This window comes from Pygocentrus nattereri, chromosome 11 (assembly GCF_015220715.1).
Source record: "Pygocentrus nattereri isolate fPygNat1 chromosome 11, fPygNat1.pri, whole genome shotgun sequence".
Taxonomy (NCBI): Eukaryota; Metazoa; Chordata; class Actinopteri; order Characiformes; family Serrasalmidae; genus Pygocentrus; species Pygocentrus nattereri.
The window spans coordinates 152,501-175,841 of record NC_051221.1 but is presented as its reverse complement, the minus strand read 5'-3'; positions in this window follow the sequence as shown (position 1 = coordinate 175,841).

Genomic DNA, 23,341 nt, shown 5'->3' with positions numbered 1-23,341 from the left:
TGCCAACCGCAAACCAGACTCTCAACTTACATTACTCAGAGTCATCATCATCTGGTGGCGTTGCTCTGGTGATGCTCCTTGTGATGGGCCGTGAGACACCACTCGGTCCTGCTACGGCCTGGTCCCCTGCTCCTGAGTCTTCAGCGATGTCTGGCTGCTGCTGATCTGGTCCCGCTGATGTCACAGGTCTCAGCAGATCTGGAGCTCTGGAACAGTGGTTAAGATGTATCCACACCTTGCAACCTTTTACCTTGACGGCTGTGGGCATAGCTAGGATCACCTCAAACGGTCCTTCACGTCTTGGTTCACTCCAGCCTCTCTTAAAGGTTTTGACGTACATGTAGTCGCCAGGAAGCACTTCCTTCAGACGTTCGTCGTCGATGGTGGAGGTTCTTCCCTCAGTGGCAACTTTCACCTGGGTGAAGATTTCTTTGTGGATTTTTGTCAGACATTTGACATACTCCTGCAGTTCATTTTGCAATTGTTCAAGGTTTGGACCACGGGTAGGTCCATGCAAGTAAGTCACTGGCATGGGACGACCCGTTAACATTTGGTGAGGAGTCAGGTGAGTGGTCCTGTTGGTTGACATTCCCATTAGGGCTAACGGTAGTGCATCTAGCCAATTGATTTTCTGGCTGCTGTCAGCCATGATTTTTGCAATTTTTGCACATATGATCCCATTCTGCCTCTCTACCTTGGCCTGTGATTGAGGATGATAAACACATCCCAATCGTTGTTTGATTCTCAATGCTTCAACACTCAATGTCATTCACAAAGTGTTGGCCATTATCTGAACTTATTTTATCAGGTATGCCAAATCTTGGTATGACTTCTCTCAACAAAAATCTGGCTGCTGTTTCAGCAGTTTCGCTAGTTGTTGCTTGTGCCTTAACCCAGCGACTGAAAACATCCACCACCACTATCAAATATCTGTACTAGCCTACCGGCTTCCCCATATCCATGTAATCCATCATTAGGTGTCTAAATGGACCATCTTGGACTGGAATGTGACCTAATGGCGCAGTTAAGGACTTTCGGTAGTTGTATCCCACGCAAACCGCACAATTAGTCAAAACGTGATCTACCGTTGGAGCCAAATATGGAGACCACCAGTCCTCTTTTATCTGTTTTATCACTTCTTTTCTGTGTACGTGTGTTGGACCATGAGCTTCTTGAATGAGTATATTTAGTAGGGTCAATGGAGCCACAAATGGACCATTTGGACCATACCAAATATCATGAATGCATGACGCCCCCCTTTTGCGCCAATTGTCTTTCTCATATTGGCTTGCTAGTTCCTGGGCTTCTTTGAGACTGGTTAGGTCTGCCACTAGTTCTGGATCCTGATTGTCTGCTATCCTGAATCTCCCCATTGTTGTCCTGATAGTCTTGCCTGATGGAAACTGTGTTCTAACTGTTGCTGCATCTTTTGCCTCTTTGTCAGCAAAATTGTTACCCCTTGTAACAATGGAATTGTCAGTCCTATGTCCTGCACATTTTACTATGGCTAGCTTCTCTGGTAATTGGATTGCAGCTAGCAATTCAGAAATAGCTTCTCCGTGTGCAATTTTAGCTTCGTCAGTGCGTATGAACCCTCTTTGAGCCCAAATAGAGGCGTGCATCAAGCATACCCCTACAGCGTACCCAGAGTCTGAGTACACCGTGGCCTTCTTGCCCTTAGCCAATTGACACGCTGTAGTCAAAGCTTTTATTTCAGCTAATTGAGCTGAGCATGGTTGGGGAACAGTGTGAGGGAACAGTGTCTCAAAATCATCCACGTATGGATTATATTGGACTACAGCATATCCAGCTAAGTTGCCTTCAGGTCCCATAAAGCACGAACCATCCACAAAAAGAATCTGGTCATTCTCTGCTAATGGTTCTGCTTCAAGATCTAATCTGGGTCTCAAGTGAGTCCTTGTCACTACTTCACAGTCATGTGGCGTCCCTTCATCTGGTGTGGCTAGTCTTTCTGCCGGATTAACCCTTGAACATCGCTTTATGGTTAGCTCTGGTGCTGAAAGAATAACATCATACCCTGTCTGTCTAGCGTTCGTCAATACGAATGATCCTGATGTTAGCAGGGTGTGTAGTGCATGGTTAGTGAACAGCTTAACCTTATGTCCCATTGTGATTGATGTTGCTTTTTCATAGGCATAAGCTGCTGCAGCTAAGCCTTGGTAGCACGGTGGCATACCTTGTTCTATTTTGTCAAGTTGGCTTCTAAAATAGGCAATTGGTTGACTCTGTTTGTTATGTTCTTGTGCCAGTACTGCATTAACATAGACATTTCTCACTGCTACGTATAACTGGAAGATTTTTGAATAATCTGGGTTGGCAAGTGCTGGTGCTGGTGCTGTACACAAGTCAATCTTAATTTCTTCGAATGCTTTGTCAGCTTCCTCATCCCAGATTAGTTTGCCCTTCATGTTTTGCTGTCCTGTGCTATGAATTAGTCGCCTTAGTGGAGCTGTTTTTAAGGCAAAATCACAAATCCATTGTCTGCTGTAACCAGCCATGCCCAAAAATGTCAACATTTCAGAAACTGTCGTTGGCTTGGGTGCAGCTTGAACTGTTTTGATGTGTGAGGACATTATTGCTCTTTCATTGCCTCTCAGGCTTCTCACCAGGTAATTAACCTCTTCCTGACAGAACTGTAGTTTTTCCTTGTTTACCTTGTGGCCTTTTTCAGCCAACAAGGTCAAGACCACAATGGAGTCTTTTTCACACTGTTCCTTAGTGGGAGAAGCAATCAAAAGATCGTCCACATACATCAAAAGAGTGCTGTCAATTTGCACATCACCCAAGTCTGCTGCCATTATTCTGTTAAAGACTGACAGACTTTCACTATAACCTTGCGGCATCCAAGAATAAGTGTATTGTTTACCCCCATAAGTGAATGCAAACAGGTGTCGTGATTGTTCATGTAGTGGGATGACATGAACTACTACTACAATCACTGTGTAGTATTTAGCATCTGATCGAATGCTTGACAACAGAGTGTATGGGTCTGGTACCACAGGCGTTTCTGCATCTACCACAACATTAATGGCTGGCAAATCATGTACCAATCGCCACTTGTGAGTTAGGTTTCTTTACCGGAAATATAGGTGTGTTACAAGGACTTCTGGTTTCTATTAAGACTCCAGCTTGCACTAGGCCTTCAATTGTGGGCCTAATTCCTTCATAGGCAGCTGGGCTGAGTGGATACTGTCTCTGATATGGAAGTTGTGCATCTGGTTTCAGTTTAATTTGAACTGCACCTGCTGATTTTACCAGGCCTACATCCATGTGGTGTCGTGTCCACAATTGACCTGGAACCTGTTCCAACAGTTTTTCTTGTTCAGCAGTTATCACATATTGTGAGATTGGTCTTTCTCTGTTCACTGCCACCTTTTCTGCCACTGTTCTGTCCACTGATCTCATAGTCACCTTGTAGTATGCACCATGTAAGGATCTATAGATACTCTCATGATCTGTTCTTATCCAATTTATTTCTTTGCTGGCTTTCATCATTGGCCCTAGATCTTTGGGCTCACTGTTAGCTGATGTCATTAATGATACATGTGGAATGGCATTTGCCACCTTGTACCACTGCATCATTGCCTCATCTAGAATTGCTTCTACTGCTACACCTTGTGGTCCCACTATCAAATCTTCTGTGGTGAGTAAAGTAGATTTGCCTTCCATACACTCCTGCCATGCTGTGTCATAGGCCTCATGAACTCTATTCTGGTCGTACAGCAGTGTGCAATGCAAATCATCAGAAACTCTCTCCAAATCTGGTCTAATTGCTTTCAGCCAAATTTCCCATGTTTCAAAGTTTTTGAACAAATTTTGTTCTGCCAATTTTAACCAATAAACCATAGGCCATGTTTGTTTTGACTCATTTACTGTATTCAGGAGCATCTGCCATACCTGAGTTGGGAAGTTTATCAGTACTCCATCAGGTGTACATTTAATATGTGCATTTAGTTTGCATAGTGCATCTCTTCCCAATAGGTTGACTGGACATGCTTCCGAGTACGAGAAGGCATTGCTATCTTTTGGGTATCAATGGTCAGTTCCAAGGGCTCTGTAAATCTCAGTGTTTGTGTTTTCCCAGAAAAACCTTGAGTCCGGATTTTATCACTAGACAGAGGGAGGTGAGCACCTTGTGGGCCAATCACTGAATGTGTGGCTCCTGTGTCAATTAAAAATTTTAGCTTTTGCTGACCATTTATACTAATTGGCACTGTTGGTTCTCCAGTTGTTGATGTTGAAGCGACTAAATTTAGATACTCCCCCTTAAGGTTTTCCGGGCACCTTCAATACCATGTTTCATTCTGACAGTTGCGACTGAAATGTCCTGGTTGGCCACAAGTCCTGCAGTAAACGGGTGACCCTTGCTGCTGCAACCCCTCACTATGCTGCCCTATGTGCTGCATAGTTTCTGGTGGTTGTGTAGTCATGGGTGGCATGCTCATTGACCTTGGCATTCCACGCCCTCTACCTCTTCCTCTGCCTCTCCCTGCTGATCCCTGATTCACATAAACATTAATTGGAGGCATCATGGAATTGTTAGCAGGAACTGTTTGTGTAGGGGCACGTTGAGAATAATTAGACACTGTCTGCAGTTGAATTGGGGTGTATTGAGGATGAGTTGGCATTGTCTATGGTTGAATTGGGGTGTACTGAGGATAATTAGACACTGTCTGCGGTTGAATTGGGGTGTACTGAGGATGAGTTGGCATTGTCTGTGGTTGAATTGGGGTGTACTGAGGATAATTAGACACTGTCTGCGGTTGAATTGGGGTGTACTGAGGATGAGTTGGCGCTGTCTGTGGTTGACTTTGCTGATTTGGTTGTGTTACTACTGCAGCCTGTGTTACTGGATCTTTCTGTTCAGAGTTTGGTTGGTTTTGCGGTTGACTCCCCACTGCCATTACATCTTCCTTCTTTTTCTCTTTTTTCTTTAGCTCTGTTAATTGGGCCTTTTGCAACTGCACAGTTAGTTTGTCCATATTTTCCTTCTCCTGCTCTTTCTTTTTCCTGTATCTTTCAACATGGTGTATGATGTGATCTTTATAGACTGGCCATTCCATATTGGCTAACCCTACAACTTCATCTAGCGCATTCTGCACTTCTTGTGGGAGGCTTTTCTTTAACAGCATTTGAAACAGTCTTCTGTTAGTTTCAGTTTGATTCCAGGTGGAGCCTGTTTCCTCCACCCATTTTCTTTGAAATTTGTTGATGAACTCATTGACACATTGTCCTGTTTTTAATTCTAGTGTTTCAAGTTGACTTGGGTCCATCTTTGTTGGAAATTCAGCTCTGATTGCATCCCACCATACCCTGTTTCTGTACTGATCTATTGGCTCCTCGTCCCACTTTTGAGTCGTTGCCATGTGTTCCATGCGAGCCATGGACAGGATGTTCTCCATCTTTACTTTACCCACTATTTGTGACAGTATGGCTTTAACATCTCCAATGGCTAGCCTATGCCCTGCTGTTCGTTCTTCAAAAGCAGTTACCCATCGCTGCCCTCCGCTGTTAATGCTGGGCAGCTGTTCAGTTAGACCCTTTAAGTCCATGAAAGACCATGGTACATAGGAACTTCTTAACCCTTTAAACAACAATGAGGTCTTTTTTTTTGAGGTCTTTCAGATTCTTTTGCAAGGCTTTTACGTTTGTGTTGTTCTAATTCAGCTTCCATTCTTTCTATTTCGTTTGCAATATCGTCCTGTGTCTGTTGTTTCAATTCAAATTTCAATCTTTTTGCCTCATTTAGTATTTCCTGCTGTCTTGCCCTGGCGTGTTCTTCTGATTCTATTTTTAGCTCTCCTTCCACCCTTCTAAAAACTCCATCTATCCCACCATAATTAGCCACAACCTTTTTGTTTCATAATGTGCCTCTTCTTCCCATATCTTAGGTTGAGCATAGCTGTCATGTGATATGATTGTTGGCCCTGCTGGTATCAATTGGCCTTTTACATGTCTTGGCGTGAATGGGTTAGTGTGTTCTTTTAATGGATGCTGTGGCTGCAGGCCTGTTGCTGTTGAGCCTGTGGTCTCATACCCATCCACTTCTATAGGAGGGGCAAACGCACCACTTGGCCTATTTTGGATGCGTTCCAACCTTTCTGGTTCTTTTGGAAAAAAGGCACCACCAGATGTTCCCTGTACTTCATTTGGATGAATTTTGATTCCTCCAGTCATTTTTATTTCAGCATTTTGCCATCCTGGTTCTGATAAGATAGGATACATACCAGTGTTTATTGCTTCAGGGGCATATGCTGGGGGTCTGTCACTGTCTGTTTGGCTATTCTCTGTGTCATTGACTTTAGCCTTCTCCTCACTACTCTCTTTTATGTCTTCTGTCTTATTTTGCATTGATTCTTGTTGGTATCCCTTTTCTTTCTCTTTAAGTTTCACTGCATGGTTTTCAAAAGCTTGTAGTATAGCTAACCTGCGTAATTTCTTGTCTTGTTCTGCTGATGTTCGAGCCAATGTTTTTTCTTCTATCTCCCATATCATTTGGCATAGTTCCTCATCAAATGTACCTCTAAGGGGCCACTGCTTTTTGGCCTTTGCTGTCCGTTTGTTCCAACGTTTCATGCATTCATTCAGTTCTGCTCTGGTCCCAACCCCTTCTGAAATCATTAGGCTGTAAGGTGTAATTTCTTTCTTTTCCATTTTCGCTAATTTATTCCCCATGACAAAATTAGTTTTATTTCCCTCACTACTTTAATTTATGACTTGGCTGGACTGTGACTGCTCTGTGGGTGTGAATGGGCTCTATGGTCAGTGTAGCCTGTGTGTGTGTGAGCGGGTGAAGGCACTTCCCTCAGTCTGCTTCTTGTGACCCCTCCCCTCTCTCTCTCTCCTGTGTCTGTGTGCTGGGGTCGTCCTCCTTGTCTGCCACACCCCTGCTCAGCTTTACTTGTCTCTCCTGTGAACACAAGTTTGCTAAACACAAAATATATTATTTTCTTGGGAATTTTAACTTTCCAGATTTTACTAAGTGTGAATATTCTAAATACTACCAGTCATGCTACAGTCAAGTCCTGTCCAGTCTTTCACCTCACATTTTTATCTCACCACTTCCACATGATGCATCCCTGGGGGTGCATGTCTGTGGGTTGGTCTAGGGTTAAACACTGCCCCTTCGTTCCATTGCAGTATTACTAGCAACTTTTTGAGCATCACGTTCTTTTGTTTTGGCAGTTCATGGTCATAGCCTGGTCCAAATGGGTTAAGTCTGTCAACTAGGAGCGAGGTAGCTCTCCCTCTCTCCCAGAAAACCTCCCTTTTTTCTAAGGCCAATCTTGCAGACTACTCCCTGCATTGTCTATGTTCAGCGTCCTCCAGCCACATGGGCTCAAACCGACCCCATGACAGTAGTTCTAGGCCCAAATTTGCCTCCAGCATCACGCTGCTGGGTAACAGTGCATTTATTATTGGTGCCAACGGTTGTTTTTTCCAAATCATTTTTATTCTGTCTGTCAGTCTCAGGTGTGGGAAGGTGATTTCTGCCAGATCCAAATTATGAAACTCTGTTAATTTCCACAATTTACTGTTAATCAATTCTGTAGATTGCCAATTTTCTTTTCCTGTCCTGTCTTTATAAGTTCTTTCAAGCCAGAAATGAGTCCGAATTCCCTGCGTCTCAATCATAAGATCTGCATCCATAATGGACAGTTCTCGTTATGTTTTACACCTTCAAGCCGCACCTTCAAACCACTCCCTGCTTGGCTGTCAACCACTTTGCTCAACCAGGGCTTGCTGGAATAAATCAGATAAAATCTCCGTTGCAGAACTCAATCAACTTCCACACACTTGGCTGCCAAATACTTAACACTGCACTTGTTGTTTTGTCTTTAATATGGACTGTACCTACTGCAATGATCGTTATCTTCAAAGTTTTATATACAATACAGTTCTTAGGTGTAATGAACTCTATTCTCAACATTGCAAGAAAATCTCAACATTGCATCCAATTTTTCTCTTCAAATGAAGCTCTAATACCACCAATCAATAATTTTCAACAAGTATCAGCAATTTTTAATGCAATAGTTTACTGTGATACAGAAATGTCCACAATAATTTAATCAATATAGCCTTCTAGCTGTTTAGTGGTCTTGGTAATTTCTGTTCCCTGTCTTCTCACAAATATCCACCTAATCACTACACTCCTAAAAGTGTTCAACGTTGTTATTTTTACCTCCCAGTATACTGTCACTCTTACTAGGCTAGCCTTTCATTGTGGCCACATATTAGACAATTGACAAACAAGACAAACAACATTTATCTTTCTGTTACACACAACACAAATGTTTATTAGACTGAGGCCTTGTCCTAGTTCTCACACCGTGCACCTCCCCTTTCCTCACACACTGCAGTTATGTAAGTTCAAACAAGAGATTCACCAAGACCATCAGACTTGTTTTTATTTTTATACTTTTTCTTTCCGAGTGGGTTTTCTCAACTATTTCTCCTTTTTTTAAAGATTTTTATCATGCAGTTCTTCTCCCAACGAGTCTTCTGTTCAGTTATGCATAAGCAGTTATTATCAGTTTCAATGATACCAGTACACGGCTTTCAAACACATTGCATTTCAACCTTTGTGGTGGAGAGACTCAAGACCCATCAAATGCAGAATTTATATGAAAAAAGGCTCTGCTTACCTCAATATAGGATGCGCTTATAATGAGCATTGTTTTCTCTCATCCACAAAAATGAATGCAACTGCCTGGTCCTGCTGACAACGCCAGTCGAGGGTCCCCTTAAATTCCCCTGGGATGGGCCACCATTAAATGTCGTTCCTCGACACTTGTTTGACCACCAAGCCTAAGGATTATTTCTGGTTTGTAAAATAAAATGAATTCAATAGTTTGTTGAAAGAAAATAAAAGAATCGAACAAACTAAGTAATACAAGAAGACTCTTCAAGGTTCAGAAGCGCAGGTCCTTTATTCTTTCTTTGAGCATGGAGAATGTTCTTCCAACGGTCCCCAGACACACTCTCATTCATACAGGGAATGTACACATATTTTATACCCTCAGTGCAGGTGGGGTGATCACGCCCCACCTCTTTTTTTGATGTCTCCCATTGTCCTGACACCACCATTATATCCAAATTGTCCTTATCCATCATATGGGTTTTTTTGTGGAAACCATTATTTCCAGGCCTAGTCTGATTTATTTAGATAAGATAAGATAAGATAAGACAAGATAAGATAAGATGATCCTTTATTAGTCCCACAGCGGGGAAATTCACAGTATTACAGCAGCAGCAGAGTAACAGGAGTAAAACACTCAGTAATATAAATGGGAAAGAGTATAAACCTTATCAACATTATAAATAATAAAAATTAAAGCTAAATCTCGACTATTTACAGGAAAATAAGGATAATAAAATAAAATAAGAGTTGCATAGGAATCTGTATTGCACTTAGCATATTGCACAATGAAGAATGTTCGCATTCTGAATGTGTGTGTGTGTGTGTGTGTGTGTTGTGTATATTGTGTGTGTGTGTGTGTGTGTGTATTGTGTGTGTCTGTGTGTGTGTGTGTGTGTGTGTGTGTGTGTGTGGTCTACTGGGAGCAGTGCTGGTTGTACAGTCTCACAGCAGCAGGAAGGAAGGACCTGCGATAGTGCTCCTTCACACACTTGGGGTGAAGGAGCCGATCACTGAAGGACCTGAGATAGTGCTCCTTCACACACTTGGGGTGGAGGAGCCGGTCACTGAAGGACCTGAGATAGTGCTCCTTCACACACTTGGGGTGGAGGAGCCGGTCATTAAAGGACCTGTGATAGTGCTCCTTCACACACTTGGGGTGGAGGAGCCGGTCACTGAAGGACCTGCGATAGCGCTCCTTCACACACTTGGGTGGAGGAGCCGGTCACTAAAGGACCTGAGATAGCGCTCCTTCACACACTTGGGGTGGAGGAGCCGGTCACTGAAGGACCTGCGATAGCGCTCCTTCACACACTTGGGGTGGAGGAGCCGGTCACTATAGGACCTGAGATAGCGCTCCTTCGCACACTTGGGGTGGAGGAGCCGGTCACTAAAGGACCTGAGATAGCGCTCCTTCGCACACTTGGGGTGGAGGAGCCGGTCACTGAGGGACCTGCGATAGCGCTCCTTCACACGCTTGGGGTGGAGGAGCCGGTCACTGAAGGACCTGAGATAGCGCTCCTTCACACACTTGGGGTGGAGGAGCCGGTCACTAAAGGACCTGAGATAGCGCTCCTTCACACACTTGGGGTGGAGGAGCTGGTCACTAAAGGACCTGCGATAGCGCTCCTTCACTCGCTTGGGGTGGAGGAGCCGGTCACTGAAGGACCTGCGATAGCGCTCCTTCGCACACTTGGGGTGGAGGAGCCGGTCACTAAAGGACCTGAGATAGCGCTCCTTCGCACACTTGGGGTGGAGGAGCCGGTCACTAAAGGACCTGAGATAGCGCTCCTTCGCACACTTGGGGTGGAGGAGCCGGTCACTAAAGGACCTGAGATAGCGCTCCTTCACACGCTTGGGGTGGAGGAGCCGGTCACTAAAGGACCTGCGATAGCGCTCCTTCACACTCTTGGGGTGGAGGAGCCGGTCACTAAAGGACCTGCGATAGCGCTCCTTCACACACTTGGGGTGGAGGAGCCGGTCACTAAAGGACCTGAGATAGCGCTCCTTCACACACTTGGGGTGGAGGAGCTGGTCACTAAAGGACCTGCGATAGCGCTCCTTCACTCGCTTGGGGTGGAGGAGCCGGTCACTGAAGGACCTGCGATAGCGCTCCTTCGCACACTTGGGGTGGAGGAGCCGGTCACTAAAGGACCTGAGATAGCGCTCCTTCGCACACTTGGGGTGGAGGAGCCGGTCACTAAAGGACCTGAGATAGCGCTCCTTCGCACACTTGGGGTGGAGGAGCCGGTCACTAAAGGACCTGAGATAGCGCTCCTTCACACGCTTGGGGTGGAGGAGCCGGTCACTAAAGGACCTGCGATAGCGCTCCTTCACACTCTTGGGGTGGAGGAGCCGGTCACTAAAGGACCTGCGATAGCGCTCCTTCACACACTTGGGGTGGTCACTAAAGGACCTGAGATAGCGCTCCTTCACACGCTTGGGGTGGAGGAGCCGGTCACTGAAGGACCTGTGATAGCGCTCCTTCACACACTTGGTTTGGAGGAGCCGGTCACTGAAGGAACTGTGATAGCACACCTTCACACGCTTGGGGTGGAGGAGCCGGTCACCGAAGGACCTGCGATAGCGCTCCTTCACACACTTGGGGTGGAGGAGCCGGTCACTGAAGGACCTGCGATAGCGCTCCTTCACCCACTTGGGGTGGAGGAGCCGGTCACTGAAGGACCTGCGATAGTGCTCCTTCACACACTTGGGGTGGAGGAGCCGGTCACTGAAGGACCTGCGATAGCGCTCCTTCACACGCTTGGGGTGGAGGAGCCGGTCACAGAAGGAACTGCGATAGCGCTCCTTCACACGCGTGGGGTGGAGGAGCCGGTCACCGAAGGACCTGCGATAGCTCTCCTTCACACGCTTGGCGTGGATGAGCCGGTCACTGAAGGAACTGCGATATCGCTCCTTCACACACTTGGGGTGGAGGAGCCGGTCACTGAAGGAACTGCGATAGTGCTCCTTCACACGCTTGGGGTGGAGGAGCCGGTCACCGAAGGACCTGCGATAGCGCTCCTTCACACACTTGGGGTGGAGGAGCCGGTCACTGAAGGACCTGCGATAGCGCTCCTACACACGCTTGGGGTGGAGGAGCCGGTCACTAAAGGACCTGCGATAGCGCTCCTTCACACGCTTGGGGTGGAGGAGCCGGTCACTAAAGGACCTGCGATAGCGCTCCTTCACACGCTTGGGGTGGAGGAGCCGGTCACTAAAGGACCTGAGATAGCGTTCCTTCACACGCTTGAGGTGGAGGAGCCGGTCACTGAAGGACCTGCCCAGTGCTGCCAGAGTCTCACGCATGGGGTGGGAGTCGTTCTCCAGCTTGTTCAGCATCCTCCTTTCTCCCACCGCCTGCACTGGGTCTAGAGGAGTCCCTAGGACCGAGCCGGCCCTCCGGATCAGTTTGTCCAGTTTCTTCCTGTCTGCAGTGGAGATGCTGCCGCCCCATCAGACCACTCCATAGAGGATGGCTGATGCCACCACTGTGTCAAAAAAGGTCCTCAGGAGTGGCCCCTGCCCTCCAAATGACCTCAGTCTCCTGAGCAGGTAGAGTCTGCTCTGTCCCTTCCTGTAAAGTGCAGCTGTGTTGTCTGACCAGTCCAGTTTACAGTTAAGGTGCACGCCCAAGTACTTATAAGAGTCCAGTCTTTCAATGTCCGTTCCCTGGATGTTCACTGCTGGAGGGGGATGTGTGCGCCTGCGGAAATCCACCACCAATTCTTTGGTCTTCCCTGCATTGATCTGTAGGTGATTCCGCAGACACCAGTCCACAAAGTCCTGAATCAGTTCTCTGTACTCTCCGTCTCTCCGATCGCTGAGTCATCAGAGAACTTCTGTAGGTGGCAGTTTGGTGAGTTGTACATGAAGTCTGCAGTGTACAGGGTGAAGAGGAACGGTGCTAAAACCGTCCCCTGTGGGGCCCCTGTGTTACAGACCACCATGTCGGACACACAGTCCCTTGTCCTCACATACCGTGGACGGTTGGTGAGGTAGTCCAGGATCCAGTGTGTTAGGTGATGGCCCACCCCTGCCTGTTCCAGCTTGTCCTTCAGGAGCCCAGGCTGTATGGTGTTGAAAGCACTGGAGAAATCAAAGAACATGATTCTCACAGTGCCCCAAGGTTTCTCCAGGTGAGAAAGAGCTCCATGCAGCAGGTAGATGATGGCGTCATCCACCCCGATGCCAGGTTGGTAGGCAAACTGAAGTGGGTCCATAGATGAGCTCACCATAGGGCGGAGTTGTCTAAGGACCAGCCTCTCCAGTGTCTTCATCAGGTGTGACGTCAGTGCCACCGGCCTGTAGCTGCTGAGGTCCTTTGGGTGCTGTGTTTTCGGCAATGGCACCACACAAGATGTTTTCCACAGTTGTGATACTCTCCCCAGCTTCAGGCTTGTGGTAAAAAAAACAAAAAACAAAAAACTTCGTGCCAGGTACCTCCTAACGCTCACTAGTACTTTTCCATTCTGGCCGTTTGGCCTTGAGCAGTTCACAAGTTCACTCACTCCCTACAAAGGGCCTATCTTCTCTCTTATGCTCTACTAAGGAAGCCTGTTTTAGGGCACTTGCTCCAATGTGCTAGGCCATATTGTGCTTTATTTATGATTTATCTACATAATACAAGACATTTTAGTTTTGGGAATTTTTAATTTACATCATACTGAACCAGAAATTGCTCTTCTTGCCTGATCAAGGCTACGTATCTCTCTTAGTGCTACTTGACCTCAGCGCAGCTTTTGATACAATGGACCACAATATTCTCCTAGAAAGGCTAGAAAACATGGTTGGAGTCACAGGGACGGCCCTATCATGGTTCAGATCTTACCTATCAGAACGTTATCAGTTCGTTAGGGTAAACAATTTATCTTCCAATTATTCAAAAGTGAGATTTGGAGTTCCGCAGGGCTCTATATTAGGACCTTTATTATTTACACTATACATGTTACTGTTAGGCACAGTTATAAGTAACCATGGCGTAAACTTTCATTGTTATGCAGACGATACTCAACTGTACATATCAGCCAAGCCTGATGACCAATACAGGTTAAAGAAAATGGAGGACTGTGTAAAAGACGTGAAAGGCTGGATGTCACGTAACTTCCTCCTATTAAACAGTAACAAAGGCGGCATCACTAGGACAGCTTTTCTACATCTTCACAACATCGCCAAGATCAGAAATGCCCTGTCCCTGCGTGATGCAGAAACATTGGTACATGTTCAGAAGGGTTCTCATTAGAACACCGTTGTCCATTACATACACACTCTCTGATTCTGCGCAGGCCGAGTAGTTCTCTCTCTATGGGTTCTTTTCTAAAAGGCAGCTGCAGAAACCAGTCAAGCTGATCTGGCTGTAGAACACAGCTGGATCCCCTGGAGGTTCTGTGTGGACCTGTTCAGTATCTCTGATAGACTTGATGATGTGGTTCTGACACTGTATCAGTCACCGTTATCCATAACTACAGTAAACCAGCATAAAGCTCACAACAGTAGCGGTCATCCTGAATTACCTTCATTAAATTAGCTCGAGATCAGACTCTGGTAGGGGAGCTGCTGTCAAGGTTCATTACAGACTGAAGGTGATAAAATAATGCTTCATCAGGAACCAGGTATGACCTTCCCTGTGGCCTGATGTCCTGAGTCTTTGCTCTAGTTCAGATGTAAATCTGCAGTTAGGGTAGTAATATGTCCAATGGATCCAAGGATCCCTAGAAGAGGAAGAGAGAGAGAGAGAGAGAGAGAGAGAGAGAGAGAGAGAGAGAGAGAGAAAATCATGTATTTTTTATATTTAGTACTATATGTATTTCGTATGCCTGTAATAGACATCCATTAACTTTGCTACACATTTCTACTTTGGGGGTTCCTGTGATGACCTGCCCAGTTTAATTTAATCACCTCTCTGGATATAAACGTTACAGTAGTTCTGTGACTTTCACAGATAAAGATTGAGATTTTCAGTGTTAACTGAGGTGGAGGTGCGTTTGAACTGTAGTCGTGTCTCCAAGTTGAGGTCAGCGCTCCTTGTTCTGCAGGTTGAGAGGAAACAGCGACTCTGCTTTAAAACCTCGTGACCTGCTCCTGTTTCAACTCGCTCACAGGTAGAGTCGCAGCTAAATGATGGTGTAACAGCAGCACGAGTAACTTTCCTTTATCAGAAACAGAAACTGGGAGTCTCCGCACAGCATAATGCTGACGTCACATGAGGCTATAAAACCGCTGGCTGGCGGACACAGACCGGCATTCACCGCTTCCCTTTGCTGAATCATGACCACATTCGCTCCACTTCAGCAGATGGGTTTAAGACGAGACTTGGTGTGGATTCCAGAGCCCACAGTTACAGCGAACAGTGATCAAGACTGCTCTGTAGAGCTGATCCCCTATGTGGACACCGGTCAGCAGCAGCGTAATCTGCCTCTGCTCTGTCCCAGCCCTCCGGCCTGTCCCAGAACCGGGACCCGCGCCATGGTGAGTTGTAGTTCTTCTGATCAGTAATTAGTGGGTTTGATGATGTTAGACGGTGTTGTGGAGCAGATTCAGTTGAACAGTCTGATTTGTAGGCAGATGCTCACCTATCAAAGCAAATCAAAGGAGCTTTAAAATGTTTCCCTGTAATGAACGGGAAGGAAGAGTCCTACAGAATGACCCTATCACCTCGGTGTTGGCAGCACTTCACTGGCTTCCTGTTCATTACAGCTCCGTTGGTTTGTTAGTTGGCCGTTAGTGGTCACCTGTTTAACTGAATCTGCTCCACAGCAACATCGAACGTAGGCTTCATCTCGGTTCCTACAAAAAAACACAAAACAAGCAGCACTGCGGCGTTTAGTGTTTCCCCTCCACAGGACGTAAAACACACAGTTCATAGTTTTAAAAGCAGCTAAAAACGTTTTACTGCAGCTTTTCTCTAGTTTACACTGTTTGTCCTAGTGTGGTTTATAGTTCTTTCATCTGAATGTATTTAAGCCTTTATTTTAACATCTACCTGATCAGTTTGTGATTTTTATTATTTCTGTTTTTTAAATCCTATCCCTCAGGAGTGTACACTGTTTATTTTCATGAATTTCTTTATCTTTTATGGAAAGCACTTTGAGTTGTTATTATTATTATTATTATTATTATCTATTTGACTTTCATTGTTAAATCACAAATGTGAAAATGTAATCAGAGATTAGATCACATGACTGAATGCAGTTTTAATAAGACTGAGAATTGTTTGTTAAAGTAAATATTATTTATCTTCTTCTACATCAGGGCTCCATGAAGCGCAGCCCCTCTCCTACAGAGGACAGGGAACCAGAGCAGCAGTCCAGGTATGTCATCAATCTTTAACTGTGGGGTTACTCAGCTGGAACCTGACTGGACAACAGACGTTTATCTAATTGATCATAAGAAACCATGAAACGGACTGAACTGAGCTGAAATATTAGCAGAAATGCCACACTAACAATAATATTTCATTTTAAAATTAAATACAACGCTAAAGGCCAGACAGTGGGTTCAATTAGAATTTCAATTGAAAACAGTGATTTTTGACTTGCATTACATTGAAAACAACAGCACATCTAAAATCATCATTTTACATCTTTATGATTTTGACTTTTTTCAAAAATATTACTTCAATTTTAATTCTTATTTTATAAACTGTTGGGACAGTAAAGCGCTCAGCACCTTTAACGCCTCTATTCCTTCTCTCAGCACATAAAAGATGTTTAGGGTGTGACGACACAGTAACGAAGCCTTTCAGGTGTAATTTAGTTCCGTTCTTTCTGTAAACAGAATCTCTCCTGTTTCAGATCATATCATCCTTTGATCTTTATCACGAGCCCTGAATCGCCCCGTCCCGTCTTCTTTGGAACAGTGAATGGGTGGATATTTACAAGTAAAATGAGGTTGACCAGACAAGTCATGAAAGATCTTGTGTTCATATGGTCTGCAGTGAAATAAAGTCAAAGTCAATTCCAGACATCACATTTACATTTATAGCATTTGGCTGAGGCTCTTATCCAGAGCGACTTACAATGTGATCAATTTACACAGGTAGGTGAAGGTGGTGTTAGGAGTCTTGCCCAAGGACTCTTATTGGTGTAGTGTAGGGTGTTTACCCAGGTGGGGGATTGAACCCCAGTCTACAGCATATTAGGTGAAGGCGGTGTTGGGAGTCTTGCCCAAGGACTCTTATTGGTGTAGTGTAGGGTGTTTACCCAGGTGGGGGATTGAACCCCAGTCTACAGCATATTAGGTGAAGGCGGTGTTGGGAGTCTTGCCCAAGGACTCTTATTGGTGTAATGTAGGGTGTTTACCTAGGTGGGGACTGAACCCCAGTCTCCAGCGTAGTAGGTGAAGGCGGTGTTGGGAGTCTTGCCCAAGGACTCTTATTGGTGTAGTGTAGGGTGTTTACCCAGGTGGGGGATTGAACCCCAGTCTACAGTGTAGAAGGCAGAGGTGTTACCCACTACACTAACCACATCACGGCTTTCCTCGTCTGAAATCGGCTTTGTCCCAACTTTCTGATTTGGGTTTGTAGTTTCATGCAGATAAATTCCTGTAATTTACAGTTTCTATATCTCTATCAGTCCTGTAAATAAATGAATGATGACCTTCAAACTCATTCCTGAAAAGGACAGATGCGTTTCCCTGCCTCGTGAATCACTCCTTTAAGGATGAATCATTCCTGAGCGTGAAGGGCTTCAGTAACAAGCTGAATGTAATGAGTATATGTCCTCTCCAGTGAGGACCCAGGCCGCCTGCAGAATTACTAAAATTCATTTGGAAATTAATCATTTACTGTTTTTCTATTCAATTATATTCCATTATCAAAAATGAAATTTGATTGAGTTCAATTGATTATAAATCAAATTTTGTTTTTTGTTTATATTTTTAAAAAATGTGTGTTAATAATACATGAACTTTGAACTTGGACTGAAGGAGATGAAATGGGTGAGGGTGAAATATGGATTTTACTGGTGAAGAGATTTTGACGTCGTGGTGTAGAATTAGAGACGTTTGGAATTAAAAACACTAAAAATATTCTGAATTAGTTTACAGGTGATTAAAATATGCACCTGTATATGAGTAGCACTCAGAATAATGGCATTTTAATGAAATAAAAGGAGTTAAACATGCCTGACATCTTCATAAACAGTTCATCACAGTTTTATGTTGTGATTTCTTCTGTGGTCTTCAGGAAGAGACGTGCACAGAGTGAGAGTGAGAATCCTGCTGAAGATGATGAAGATTCTGCTGAAGGCTCCAACAGTCTCCAGAAGGCTCCAACTGGTCCAGTGCGGTCTGTGAAGATATCCATTAAAGACTGGCACAGTGAAAAATTAATTGTTTTAGATACAAATGGGGTTAGGGTTATACTAATTTACCCAGATTGTTCAAACAGAAAAGAATCTGGCCCTTTATTGCTGCGTCTAATTAATAATACAGATATACAACCTATACACAATAGTTATGATGTTGACCAAGTCAAAAATTATTTTTCCGAGCAGATTAAAAAATTTTATTTGACACTGAATCCAAACAATAAGAAGAAAGTAAAAGAAAAACATCAGTATGCGTTATACTTTTTTAGAAAGAAAGATGGCTCTCTTACTGATCCCTTTGGCTTTTTCCTAAAGGGTGAAGCCAATATTCATTGTGAGGAAAGGGTTATTAATAAAATAGAAGAAATGTTAGAAGAGCAGCTCACTGACGTCACAGAAGTGTATATTTACACAGTGAACAGCCCCTGTATGGCTAGAAAAAATTCTGAAAGACATCAGGGAACATTCACTGAAACAGGCACTGAAAAAACACCCTGCATGATTCTCTTGTATCATCTATCTGTGAAACTGGGCAGACACAAAATTAAAACTTACATTGCATATTCAAAACCTTACGGAGCCTCAGGACAAATTTATGAGAGTAAGAGTTTACCTTATTATCCCTATAGAACATGTTCCTATGATTCTCATAGCAGATCACAGACTTCAATTACTAAAACAACAAATGAGGACAGTCTGGAACTGGAATTAGCTAGAAAGAGAATCATCAAAGAACCTGACCTTGTAGCTCAATTCCTCATGAGAATATCGTCCAAGTTTAAAACGTCTGAATTATTCCGTTCTGTTAAAGAAAACATTCCCCACAATAAAAGAAAATTATTGTTTGACATAATTAAAGACTTTAAATGCCCTAAATCTCCTCAGACATTTGATAAGCATATACAAATGGGATTGAAAAAATCTGAAGAACTAAAAAATTTGCTGAGAGATTCTTTTAGTGAAGCGGTTTGCCAAAGTGTCTATGATACATTTCTGATGTGGTGGTTTGAGAATCTAGAACAATCTTTCAGTACCTTTTTAAATGATAGACTTAGTGAAGGTATTAACACAGAGGTGACCGAGCTCATCATTCAGGACATCCAGCAGCTTCCACACGCACCCATTATGTGCTGTATTCGTGACATCCCTGATCCTGAAATGTGCTGTTCATCACCTGATAACTCTCTGTAGTAAATTATTACAATAAGTTTGAATAAATTAATGCTGCCCCTCTTTAGCACTGTGTTCATCTTTTCATGTTTTTATCTCTTCACTGCCTACAGAATAGACTCGTCTAGATATTTGTACAGAAATATAATCACATGTCTAAATGTCAGTGCACTCTTGTGCAGGTAGAGGGCAGTACTGCAGCATACTGGACTAGAAATGAAATGACTACAAGACTAAAGTACTGAAGGTTCAGGATTACTATGAGTATTAATGAGTATTATGAGTATTATTATGAGTATTATGAGCAGGTGTGTCCCAAAACATAGTGAGCTCTCTTAGTAGCCACTGTCTACATAGGCAGATCTCTAAGTAGGCAACATTCCAACCATTAACTTTATAAGACAGATAAATTTGCTAGTATTCATTCGGAGTGTTTGCGAGAACCATACTGCTTCTGTTTTCACTTAATCTGTTTTCTCTGTTTTTATTGTACAAGCCCAATTCCAGTGAAGTTGGGATGTTGTGTAAAACATAAATAAAAACAGAATACGATGATTTGCAAATCCTTTTCAACCTGTATTCAACTGAATCCACTACAAAGATGAGATATTTAATGTTCAAACAGATAAACTTTATTGTGTTTTGCAAATATTCACTCATTTTGAATTTGATGCCTGCAACACGTTCCAAAGAAGTTGGGACAGGGGCAACAAAAGACTGGGAAAGTTGAGGAATGCTGTAAAAACACCTGTTTGGAACATTCCACAGGTGAGCAGGTTAACTGGAAACAGGTGAGGGTCATGATTGGGTATAAGGGGAGCATCCCTGAAAGGCTCAGTCGTTCACAAGCAGGGACGGGCGAGGTTCACCACTTAGTGAACAACTGCGTGAGCAAATAGTCCAACAGTTTAAGAACAACGTTTCTCAACGTGCAACTGCAGGAATTTCATCATCTACAGTCCATAATATCATCAAAAGATTCAGAGAATCTGGAGAAATCTCTGCAGGTAAGCAGCAAGGCAGAAAACCAACACTGAATGCCCGTGACCTTCGACCCCTCAGGCGGCGCTGCATTAAAAACCCACATCATTCTGTAATGGATATTCCCACATGGGCTCAGGAACACTTCGGAAAACCACTGTCAGTGAACTCAGTTCATCGCTCCATCTACAAGTGCAGGTTAAAACTGCCATGCAAAGCGAAGCCACATATCAACACCACCCAGAAACACCGCCGCCTTCTCTGGGCCGAGCTCATCTGAGATGGACTGAAGCAGAGTGGAAAAGTGTCCTGTGGTCTGACGCGTCCACATTTCACACTGTTTCTGGAAATCATGGACGTCGTGTCCTCCGGGCCAAAGAGGAAAAGGACTGTCCGGATTGTTTTCAGCGCAAAGTTCAAAAGCCAGCATCTCTGATGGTGTGGGGGGGTGTTAGTGCCCATGGCAGGGGTAACCTGCACATCTGTGAAGGCCCCATTAATGCTGAAAGGTACATACAGGTTTTGGAGCAACATCTGCTGCCATCCAAGCAGCGTCTTTTTCAGGGACGTCCTGCTTATTTCAGCAAGACGATGCCGAGCCACATTCTGCACGTGTTACAACAGCGTGGCTTCGTAGTAAAAGAGTGCGGGTACTAGACTGGCCTGCCTGCAGTCCAGACCGTCTCCCATTGAAAATGTGTGGCGCATTATGAAGCTCAAAATACGACAGCGGAGACCCCGGACTGCTGAGCAGCTGAAGCTGGACATCAAGCAGGAATGGGAAAGAATTCCACCTACAAAGCTTCAACAATCAGTGTTCACTTGATATATATAACTGAGTGTCATCGGCATAGCAGTGGAAATTTATTGCCTAATGATAGCATATATATTGTGAATAATATAGGTCCTAAAACAGAGCCTTGTGGAACACCATACTTTACTTTTGCAAGGACAGATGATTCACCCTTTACATTAACAAAATGATAGCGATCAGTGAGGTAGGACCTGAACCAGGAAAGAGCTGTTCCTGTTACCCCTACAGGGTTTTCTAGTCCATCTAGTAATACAGCACGGTCTATTGTGTCAAATGCTGCACTAAGATCAAGGAGGACTAGAAAAGAGAACTCGGTCCTGGGAACTCCTCAGTGACCGGCTCCCTCACCCCAAGTGTGTGAAAGAGCACGATCACAGGTCCTTCAGTGACCGGCTCCTCCACCTCAAGTGTGTGAAGGAGCACTATCGCATGTCCTTCAGTGACCGGCACCTCCACCCCAAGCGTGTGAAGAAGCGCTATCGCAGGTCCTTCAGTGACCGGCTCCTCCGCCCCAAGCGTGTGAAGAAGCGCTATCGCAGGTCCTTCAGTGACCGGCACCTCCACCCCAAGCGTGTGAAGGAGCGCTATCGCAGGTCCTTCAGTGACCGGCTCCTCCACCCCAAGCGTGTGAAGGAGCGCTATCGCAGGTCCTTCAGTGACCGGCTCCTCCACCCCAAGCGTGTGAAGGAGTGCTATCGCAGGACCTTCAGTGACCGGCTCCTTCACAACAAGCATGTGAAGGAGTGCTATCGCAGGTCCTTCAGTGACCGGCTCCTCCACCCCAAGCGTGTGAAGGAGCGCTATCGCAGGTCCTTTAGTCACCGGCTCCTCCACCCCAAGGATGTGAAGGAACGCTATCGCAGGTCCTTCAGTGACCGGCTCCTCCACCCCAAGCGTGTGAAGGAGCGCTATCTTAGGTCCTTCAGTGACCGGCTCCTCCACCCCAAGTGTGTGAAGGAGCGCTATCTCAGGTCCTTCAGTGACCGGCTCCTCCACCCCAAGGATGTGAAGGAACGCTATCGCAGGTCCTTCAGTGACTGGCTCCTCCACCCCAAGCGTGTGAAGGAGCGCTATCGCAGGTCCTTCGGTGACCGGCTCCTCCACCCCAAGCGTGTGAAGAAATTCAGACGTCCCCTAGCTGGTGTTTTGGCTGTAAGGCAGTGTTATTATACAGCAATTAACCACCCAGGAGCAAAAATCAGCCTTCGGACTCATGATTATAATGACCGGGGGGCTCCTGATCAGACCCCCAAACCACCTCAAATGGTTCCTCGCATGTAATTTTATTTTCACTCACAAACAAAAACACAAGGGCTGCATTCAGCCCAGACGAAGTGTGGCAAAACAATTGAGCAGTGCGGTGTCATCCCCGGGGGTCTGTCGAGCACTACTAGGTGTGTTTTCCCTGTTTTTGTCAGTTCCTCTATCAGTGGTTGTCACTGCAGTAACTATATGAGTCACAGGCTGTATATTGTTTTATTTTCAGACATGCTGCTTCTCAATTATGTCATCACCTGAGCTGTAAATGCCCACAGAAGTCTGATATTTTTATGAAGCTGAACGTTTTGATCATGTCTGTCTGTTTTTAATGATTTTTGACTGCATCAATTCAGAAAATCAATTCACAGCTTAGATGTCAATGAGAAAGTTTTAGAATAAAGTGTTTCTGAGCTGAAAATCTAAGAATTTTGATTATTGTTCATTACATGGCTTATTACTGTGACAGAGTATATGAGGAGCATTGGGAGGACTTGTTTTTCTTGATATTCACTCCTGTAGGACAGGCAGACTGTTAACGCTGTATGGGTCAGACGGTCACTGCAGGTCAAGCCTTTGAGTTTCTTGTTCAGGGCCAATATTGTTCATATTCCAGCTAATAAACCCCTGTTGTAGTACACTGGGCGTTCACTATCAGCCATTACTCTTATAATAAAGAGTCCTTCCGTAAACGATGAGATAAATACTGGTTTTATTTAGAAAACACACACTAAAGAACGGCGTACCATAATATAAACTTCAAATCTATGTCAGTCCAGATGCTTCATCGGATCGCGGTGGCACCGCTGTTTTCCTTTCTGAGATGCTTTCAGAGCCTGATGAAAAATAATTAGTGCTTTGAAACATTACATGCAGGTTTAATCGAACATATCCGGCCGCATTTAGAGAGGACTTTATAAACAGCCGCAGGAATGTGTGAGTTAGTACACAGACCTGCCGTCCCACGCACTGACCACACATAACATCCAGCCTTTTAGTCCTGGCAGTAGGTGTTTTAACCTTCAGGGAAGGGACTGAGAGAACTAAACGCTGAAAGACATTTATTTCTGTTGGTACTTTGGACTTAAGGATCGCTCTAATGTTAGTGAATGACTTTTAATTTTATGTATTTTACCAATGAATCTCAGTTAA